This window comes from Aquarana catesbeiana, linkage group LG01 (assembly GCF_042186555.1).
Source record: "Aquarana catesbeiana isolate 2022-GZ linkage group LG01, ASM4218655v1, whole genome shotgun sequence".
In the NCBI taxonomy this organism is placed as follows: domain Eukaryota; kingdom Metazoa; phylum Chordata; class Amphibia; order Anura; family Ranidae; genus Aquarana; species Aquarana catesbeiana.
The window spans coordinates 105,597,623-105,607,879 of NC_133324.1; the positions used below are offsets into that span (position 1 = coordinate 105,597,623).

Here is a 10,257-nt window from a genome sequence, read left to right on the forward strand (position 1 = left end):
CTAGGTATACCAATACTTCAATCAGGTTCATGTCACCCACAGTCTTCTCCATCAATCTCTGGAAGGTGGCTGGGGTGACAGACAGGCCTTGAGGCATGCGGTCAAATTCAAAAAATCCAACTGGGGTAATGAAAGCGGTCTTCTCCCTATCTTCAGGGTGCATGGGGATTTGATAGTATCCACTCTTCAGATCCAGCACGCTGAACCACTTCGCCCCTGATAGGCTCTGTAGGGCATCCTCTATCCTGGGGGTGGTATATTGATTAGGAATGGTCCTTCGTTTTAATGTCCTGTAATCGATACACAACCGCAACGACCCGTATTTCTTCCTCACCACCACTATTGGGGAAGCGTATGGGCTCAGAGACTCTTGGATAACTCCTGTTCTCTTCAACTCAGCCAGCTGTTTTCGCAAGTCTTCCAAGTCCCCTAAAGGAATCCGTCTGACTCTTTCCAGGAAAGGCTTGTCCTCCTCCAGAGGGATCTGGTGTTGGGCACTTTTTGCGTGCCCAACATTAAACTCACTCTTTGAGAATGCAGCTCTCCATCTTAAGAGCTGAGTCTTGGCCCTTTCCATGCAGGCAGGTGTGAGAGGAGTGTTCTTTGGATAAAACTCTTCCACAGGGATTTCATCTTTCCCTCCACCCCTCAAATCACACGGTGAGACTGGGGTGGCTGTGTCTACTTTCCAACAACAACATCCTAGCTGGCATCTTCACCAGTGAGGCGGTAGTGTTACAAATGGAGAAAGGAAAAAAACCTGCGCTAAGATAAACACCTATGAGTGATATACAAAGTATGCAGTAAACACCTATGAGTGACACCTATGAGTGACACCTATGAATGACACGCAAGATATGCAATGGAAGCGGAAATTCTCTTATACAACATCAATATAATAAAATTAAATAGAAACATTAGAATCGCGCTAAACCTGTGGAATAGGTATAAACCATGGATAAGTAAAATGTGCAAGTCATTAACAGTTCAATGTAAATGACAAGTGAAACACAAATAATAAATTATGAATCCCATAGACACCCAATGTCAATGATTGTGAATCAGGCAAACAAAATGCATTAAGTGATAGAAAAAATGGTGAATGAAAAAAAAAATGTTAAAATTAAAAAGAAATTGAAAATAAACAGTCTCAGTGAGTGGCTGAAAAATAGCAACATCCACCCGTGCACAAATTGGGAATCAAGTCCATCCAAAAGTAAGATGACTCTTCATCTGCTATGTGATATAAACATGTGATCCACCACCACTATAGAAGAAATCACTTCTTACCAAATGACCATGATCCCCACTACATGATAGGCATATAATGGCTGTGACTCTGGAATACAGCAGACATGCTGACTTTCTGTTGGATCCTCAGATCACCTCATTGGTAAACAAGCCCATAGGGTGCGCACAGCATGTAAAGAAACATAAGGGCTCCGATAGTATAAAACCTTCAGGTTTATTTAAAATGTAATTAACAGAAAACACACTTCTATCGAAAAGCCAGTGGCGTGCAAAACACACCTCAAAAACTTCCACCCGGTGCCAAAAAAAAGTGCCCACACATAAAGAGTGAAACACAAAAACGTGCAACGGGTGTACAGAGTCCTCCACTAGGGAAGGACCTTACCCTGATCCCCCGGGGCGTTAGGCTCCAGACAGGGACTGAGGTACTCAAAGGGTCCATCTGGCCGAAACACGGCGGACCCCCACAACTGGAAGGTCTGCCGAAGCAGACCGACCCAAGTACAGTGGGGCTCCCCCGAAGGGAGACCCCTCAAAGGAGAGGGCGAACCAAGCCAAAAGGCCTATGTCCACCCCCTCCCAAGACTTTCAGAGTAGGCCCGAGGACCCACACCCTACTCGCCACACAGTGACAAAACGTGTATACAAAGACAACCAAAAAAAGACAAAAAGGTGACAAACAGGGGTAAAAGAGAGTGGGGAAGATAGTGAGATGGGAGAGTGAAAGTGGCCATTGTGCTATACAATGGCCGGCTCTCCGGCCAGGCATAAAAATTTCCCCTGGTCCTGGCCAAAAGGCCTGGCCCAAGAGGCAGGTGTGAAAAACGTGTGTTGTGGTGAAAGTGACCATGGTGCCATAAAATCAAGTGCTTTCACACCGTGACTATACGGCACCCCTGAACTACCACTTCAGTGGCACATTCACCACTGGCTTTTCGAAAAAGCCCTGACCCTCCAGCCAAGACCACAGCAGACCCCAACACAGACAGGAAGGATATGGAGATCAGGAAGCCGGAAAGAGCCCTTTACCATCAGGCTCTGCCGTCGCTCCCATCACTCCTCCTAATTACATTCGGGAAGTACTTGCCACTCCCTCCCCCCCTTGCAAGGCAGGAGTAAGCGTTCTCTCCCAAATAACTGTCTGGAGCTAGATCCGCCCCAATCCAGGCCAGAAGGCCAGGGTCCCGACCCTCTGGTTCAGACCCCGTGGTTCTCCATCCCCATCAGAAGGCTTCCCTTAGGGCTACAAACCGCTCCAGGTCACCTTCACTCCAGCAGGTTTTGCATAGCAACCGCAATCCCATCTCTATTTCGCCATAGATCAGGGACGGAAGCAAGCGCCACCTCCTGGAAACTGATAAGAACAGATACTACACTTGATCTTAGCCAAAAGGTCGAGAAGCAATTAGCAATAATCACGCCTCAGTTGAACCTCATTGGCTATGATACTGCCACTGTGCAAAGCTTAACAGAAAACACACTTACAAAGGTGGAATAATAAGGAAAGCCTGAAGTCCGATGTGTCGGCCGTACACGATCGGACAAACCCGTCCTACTGGAAACACAAGCAGTAGCTCAAGGTGACGTCAGCGCGTCGGCGGACCAGCTGACTCTTCTTTCTTAGATGATGATGCCCCCTCAGGATCAGCTGCAGCAGCCTGCCTTAGTTTCTCTGGGTTGTTACGATGTGGACAGTTTGAATAAACATGGCCAGGACAAAAGCAGAAATTGCATCTTTTTATTTTAGGACATACTAAAGTTTCATGCTCAAAAGAGTCACAATTCCTGCATCTATGTCTCTCTTTGCATAGCTCAGTTGTGTGGCCATACACATGGCATATGCAACAAAAACTGCCCATATCATAAAAAAATTAGTCCCTATTATGCTTTTCAATTCTAAAGCGAGCTGGGGGAAGAATGTCTTTTTTGAATGACACAAGATATTTCCTTTTTCCAATCCACAACCCAAACTGATTAGTAATTTTATGTAAACATTTTACCTTATCACAAAATAGGGAAAGCCAGCTGGTAACATCCTCCTGAGGTATATTCAGATTATAAATGTTTAACAGATTAACCGGTTTGCCAGGACTTTAGCAAAGATTTGATAATTCAGGTTTTAAAAGTATTATAGGTCTCTAGTTCTTTAATTGGGCTTTATTACCCTCTCTTGGAAGTAGAGTAATGACTCCTCTCCTTCAAGAATGTGTACAGAAAACATTTGCTGAATAGATTTAGCAAGTCACTTTTCACGAAATCCTAAAGCTGCTAATAAAATTCAACAGGTAACCCATCCAGTCCAGGTACTTAACTTTTTTGAAAACTTTTAATGGTTCTTAAAAGCTCATTTTCAGTTAAATTTTCATTTAGGGACTATGCATCATCTTTAGTTTAGAATCATAGTTACATCTTTGAGCGTGTCTTTCATTAAATCAGTGTCAATGTTTTTTGTGTCATAGGTATTGATAAAAGGTAAAAATGTTTCCCATTATGCCACCCCTGGAATTCTCCCCTCTATTTCTATTATCATTTCTCTAGAAATTTTAAGTTTTCTAAAGAAGTACTTGGCACATTTTTCCTTTTCTTCTATATGTTTTACACAGCTTTTAAAAATTACTTACTTTGCTTTTTTCTCTAGATATTTTTCAAGGTTCTTTTTTTGCTGTAGATATATTATCAACTACATCACAACCAGTGCCGGGACAGGTTATCCAGTGCCCAGGGAAGATATGCCAAATTGCGCACCCCCTTCATTATGTGCAAACTTATGAGGAGGAGAGGAAGGGAGAGCACAGCCTGCACCTCCTCCCAGCTCTCTCCTCCTCTCCTTGCCACTTCCAGCGCTGAGCTGACAGAAGTAGTGATGCTGCTGTCATTACTCCTGTCAGCATTATAGTAGAAGGAACTTGCGGCATCTCTATCCCTACAATACATGTTGTGCCCAGGGCAGCCATCCCTTCTGCCTACTCCTTGTCCCAGCCCTGATCACAACCTATTCCTTTAAGTTTATACAAAGTTTGTAGCTGGGTATTTAGATTTTCAAAATATTATTTTTTCTTTAGCCTTGTGAACCCCAACATTTAATTGTCCCTTTTACTTCATCCCACCATGTCAGAATATTAGCAGCATGCAACTTTTCTGTCTGCCACTCCTTAAATACTTTACTGAAATCCATATACACTTCATCATCTTGTAGCAGGGAGGTATTCAATTTCCAAAAGCCTCTTCCCACTTTTTGTTCAGCTGGGCTTGAAAACTTGAAAATCACCACTTTGCGGTCTGAAATAACGTTCTCTTTATGAACGCATGAAAATGGCACTAAACATTTAGCAGCAAATATATATATATTTTTTTTTTAATTTCAGGTAATTTTATAGCCCATCAATTTACGCAGCGCTTTACATATACATTGTACATTCACATCAGTCCCTACCCTCAAGGAGCTTACAATCTAAGGTCCCTAACTCACATTCATACATAGTAGGGACAATTTAGACAGGATCCAACAAGCATGTCTTTGGAGTGTGGGAGGAAACCGGAGTACCCGGAGGAAACCCACGCAGGCATAGGGAGAACATGCAAACTCCAGGCAGGTATGAAGTCAATTCTTGATCCAGCATCTTTACCTTGCCATGTAACTCTCTCAGTTAAGGGTATATTATTATTGAGGGTCATGAAAATATCTCTAAACTTGAAATCAGTTATCATTGCTTTCAAAAGGTTAGCTGATCTATCAGTCATTTTAACACCTGGACCATATCTATATGTGCCATTTAAAGTACAATTAAAATCACCTGCTACAAGCGTTGGTTTAATATTTGCCATAAAGAGGTTCAAATTTTCAAACAGTTCAATATGGTCTTTTGTATCTGGAGATGCATATACAATTAGAAGATCCCACTTATTACCATAAATAGAGACAGAAACAAACAAAACTCTCCCTGGCACAAGTTCTTGTATATGATGATTTTTTGCTGGCCCTTTAAAAATAGCAACTCTTCCATTTTTGATCTCATTTGAGCCTGACCACACAGAAGGGCCATGAGTCCAGTCTTTTGCAAAAGTCTCGTAATTATTCATGTGTGGTATAGCACATTCTTGCAGGAAAAAAAACACTTACATTAACCACTTCAGCCCCGGAAGGATTTACCCCCTTCCTGACCAGAGCACTTTTTACAATTTGGTACTGCGTCGCTTTAACTGCTAATTGCGCTGTCATTCAATGCTGTACCCAAACGAAATTTGCGTCCTTTTGTTCCCACAAATAGAGCTTTCTTTTGATGGTATTTGATCACCTCTGCGGTTTTTATTTTTTGCGCTATAAACAGAAAAAGACCGAAAAAAGATATTTTCTGCTTTTTGTTATAAAAAAAATCCAATAAACTCAATTTTAGTCATACATTTAGGCCAAAATGTATTCGGCCACATGTCTTTGGTAAAATATATATTATTGGTTTGCGCAAAAGTTATAGCGTCTACAAACTAGGGTACATTTTCTGGAATTTACACAGCTTTTAGTTTATGACTGCCTATGTCATTTCTTGAGGTGCTAAAATGGCAGGGCAGTACAAACCCCCCCAAATTACCCCATTTTGGAAAGTAGACACCCCAAGAAAATTGCTGAGAGGCATGTTGAGCCCATTGAATAATTGCTGAGAGGCATGGTGAGTATTTTGCAGCTTTCATTTGTTTTTGAAAATGAAGAAAGACAAGAAAGAATTTTTTTTTTCTTTTTTCAATTTTCAAAACTTTGACAAAAAGTGAGGTCTGCAAAATACTCACTATACCTCTCAGCAAATAGCTTGGGGTGTCTACTTTCCAAAATAGGGTCATTTGGGGGGTTTGTGCCACCTGGGCATTCCATGGCCTCCGAAACTGTGATAGGCAGTGAGGAGTGAAATAAAAAATTTACGCCCTTAGAAAGACTGAAGGTGGTGCTTGGTTTTTGGGGTCCCGTACGCGGCTAGGCTCCCAAAAAGTCTCACACGTGGTATCCCCGTACTCAGGAGAAGCAACAAAATGTATTTTGGGGTGTAATTTCACATATTCACATGGCATGTTTGAGCAATATATCATTTAGTGACAACTTTGTGCAAAAAAAAAAAAAACATTTTGTCTATTTCCCGCAACTTGCGTCTCAATATAAAATATTCCATGGACTCGACATGCCTCTCAGCAAATAGCTTGGGGTGTCTACATTCCAAAATGGAGTCATTTGGGGGGGTTTGAACTGTCCTGGCATTTTATGCACAACATTTAGAAGCTTATGTCACACACCACCCACTGTTCTAACCACTTGAAGACAAAGCCCTTTCTGACACTTTTTGTTTACATGAAAACATTTTTTTTTTTTTGCAAGAAAATTACTTTGAACCCCCAAACATTATATATTTTTTTAAAGCAAATGCCCAAAGATTAAAATGGTGGGTGTTTCATTTTCTTTTTCACACAGTATTTGCGCAGCGATTTTTCAAACCCATTTTTTTGGGGAAAAAACACAGTTTTTTTAAATTTTAATGCACTAAAACACACTATATTGCCCAAATGTTTGATGCAATAAAAAAGATGATCTTAGGCCGAGTACATGGATACCAAACATGACATGCTTTAAAATTACACACAAACGTGCAGTGGTGACAAACTAAATACATTTTTAAAAGCCTTTACAGGTTACCACTTTAGATTTACAGAGGAGGTCTACTGCTAAAATTACTGCCCTCGATCTGACCTTCGCGGTGATACCTCACATGCATGGTGCAATTGCTGTTTACATTTGACGCCAGACACCGACGCTTGCGTTCGCCTTTGCGCGAGAGCAGGGGGGAACAGGGGTGCTTTTTTTTTTTTTTATTTTTTTTTTTTTGCTTTTTTATCTTATTTTTAAATTGTTCCTTCCATTTTTTTTTTTATTCATTTTTATTGTTATCTCAGGGAATGTAAATATCCCCTATGATAGCAATAGGTAGTGACAGGTACTCTTTTTTGAAAAAAATTGGGGTCTATTAGACCCTAGATCTCTTCTCTGCCCTCAAAGCATCTGACCACACCAAGATCGGTGTGATAAAATGCTTTCCCAATTGCGCTGTTTACATCCGGCGAAATCTAAGTCATGAAATGCTCGTAGCTTCTGGTTTCTTAGGCCAAAGAGATGTTTGGAGCCATTCTGGTCTCTGATCAGCTCTATGGTCAGCTCGCTGAATCACCGGGTGATGTCATCTCTCCTCGAGCCGGTCTTTTCGTTCCGGCGCCGAAGAGAGAAGACATCAAGTAAGTTTGCATCAACACTACACTTACGGTAGAACACGCAGGCACACTTTCCACCCCCCGATCACCCCCCTGTACCCCCTGTCACAGTGACACCAATAGCAGTTTTTTTTTTGCATTGGTGTCAGTTTGTGACAGTTATAAGTGGTAGGGCAGTTAGGGTTAGCCCCCTTTAGGTCTAGGGTACCCCCCTAGACCTAAAGGGGGGACAGGAGAGCCAGAGAAAAACATGGAAGACGGTGGGGGGCATTCCCTCCCACTGCTTGTAAAAGTAGTCTAGAGGCTAATTAGCCGCTAGGATTGCTTTTACATGAAAGCCGACCGCTGGCTGAAAAGAATGATACCAAGATGATACCTAAACCCGCAGGCATCATTCTGGTATAACCACTCAAAGTCCAGCAACATACCAGTACGTTGCTGGTCCTTGTTGAGCATATATTGTAAACTTTTTTTTCATGCAGCCTGTGGGCTGAACGAAAAAAAGATATTGATCGGTGGGTATGCCCACCATTAGAATACCTCCCTTCATCCACCCACTTCTAATGATGGGCATACATGCACCGTTTATATATGCCGAAGCATGGGGGCATCCTCCCACAAAAGGTAGGAGCAAATCGCTCCTCCACCCACTGCTACCCCCACGCTTCGGCATATATGCTGAAGTATGTAACTGTGGTGGTGAAATCACCTCCGACAGCGCTGGAGTCATGGCGTTATGTATCGTGGGAGCAAACGCTGTTGCTGTCAAGATAAATAAATCCGCGCTGCAACTGAATGGCGTACCTGCTAAGCAAATGATGGTTAACAATAAAACAAAGTAACATTACAGTATAACAGTAAGACTTACCATACCTGCAAAGCAAATGCGAAAAAAACATAGCAAAAAATAAAACATTTAACGCAACCTGTGCCTAAAATATATATATGCCGAAGCATGGGGGCATCCTCCCGCAAAAGGTAGGAGCAAATCGCTCCTCCACCCACTGCTGCCTCCACGCTTCAGCATATATGCTGAAGTATGTAACTGTGGTGGTGAAATCACCTCCGACAGCGCTGGAGTCATGGCTTTATGTATCGTGGGAGCAAACGCTGTTGCTGTCAAGATAAATAAATCCGCTCTGCAGCTGAATGGCGTACCTGAAAACAAAAAATGGTTAACAATAAAACACAGTAAACAGTAAAGTATAAAAAAATTGCATACCTATAAAGCAAACATGATAAAAACATAATGACAATAAAACATTGCAGAATAGAATACAGTAAAAAAGAGCAGAACAATAGAGAGAGAATAGAGAGAGAACAATAAAACGACAGCTATTTTTGTTTTTTGTTTTTTTTATATTTTTTTGTGTTTTTTTTTTTTTTTTTTTTTTACTTTTTATACTTTTTTTTGTAACTTTAACTTTTGTAACTGGTGCCATGTTTGGGTCTCTCAAAATGCGATAGCATCTTGGGAGACCCTGTGAAAGTGTGCAGTGCTGTACCCTACGCTAATACTCAACTAGTGTATGGTAGCATTCAAAACATTCACCAATGCAAAGACCAGGATTGTCAGCACAGGAGGGACAATAATACCGGGTGTCACGCCTATATCCGCACTTGCTGCAGACACATCTTTTTTGGGGGGCTCGTTGGTTAGGGGTACTCGGGAGGACATAAAGAAATTGCCTCACATGCAGCCGGCTTACTGCATTTGGTTAGGAAAGGTGAGGTGGAGCACCGTCTGGAAACAGAAGGGCTCTGACGATCTCTTCCTGGAATATAAGGAAGGATCCAGTCCGTCCTGAAGCTCTGTATAGCACATAAGCGTTCAGCAAAGCCAATTGAAATAAATAAACAGACACTTTTTTGTACCAGCGTCTGGCCTTATGGGCAACTAGGTACGGCACCAACAACTGGTCGTTGTTGGTCCACCTCTCCCATGTTAAGGTTATATTCGTGGACACAGAGGGGTTTCTCCACAACACCAGTCGCCGTAGTAATTTGGACCGTCGTGTCTGCATGAAGGGAGGTAAGAACAAAAACATTCTTATTATCCCTCCACTTCATAGCGAGCAAATTATTACACTGCAAGCAGGCTCTCTCCCCCAGCCTAAGACGGGAATCTACAAGCCGCTGGGGAAAGCCCCGGCGATTAGGTCGCACGGTGCCACATGCTCCAATCTGATGATCAAAAAGGTTACTAAAAAGTGGCATGCTCGTGTAATAATTGTCCATGTACAAGTGGTACCCCTTTCCGAATAAGGGTGACACCAAGTCCCACACAATCTTGCCAGCGCTTCCTATGTAGTCAGGGCAGTTTGTCGGCTCTACGTGACTATCTTTTCCCTCATAAACCATAAAACTACATGTATAGCCTGTGGCCCTGTCACAGAGCTTATACATCTTGACCCCGTATCTGGCACACTTGCTGGGAAGGTACTGTTTGAATGACAAGCGGCCAGAAAACTTAATCAGGGACTCATCAACGCAGACAACTTGATGGGGAGTAAACAAGTCTGCAAAATGTTGGTTGAAGTATTTTACGAGGGGCCTAATTTTGTAGAGCCAATCGTATTCAGGGTCTCCACGAGGACGGCAGAGTTCATTGTTGTTGAAATGCATGAACCTCCAAATCTGCTCGTATCGTGCCCTGGCCATGGAAGCAGAGAACACGGGCATATGGTGAATTGGGTCAGTGGACCAAAATAAGCGCAACTCACTCTTTTTGGTTATGCCCATGAGGAGGGAAAGGCCCAGAAA

The 10,257-nt window shown here is 42.4% G+C and overlaps 1 pseudogene; it reads right to left on the minus strand.

Annotated features, from left to right (window-relative positions):
* Positions 1-2,652: 2,652 nt before the first annotated feature.
* LOC141124500 (U4 spliceosomal RNA) lies at positions 2,653-2,717 on the minus strand (annotated as a pseudogene).
* Positions 2,718-10,257: the final 7,540 nt, after the last annotated feature.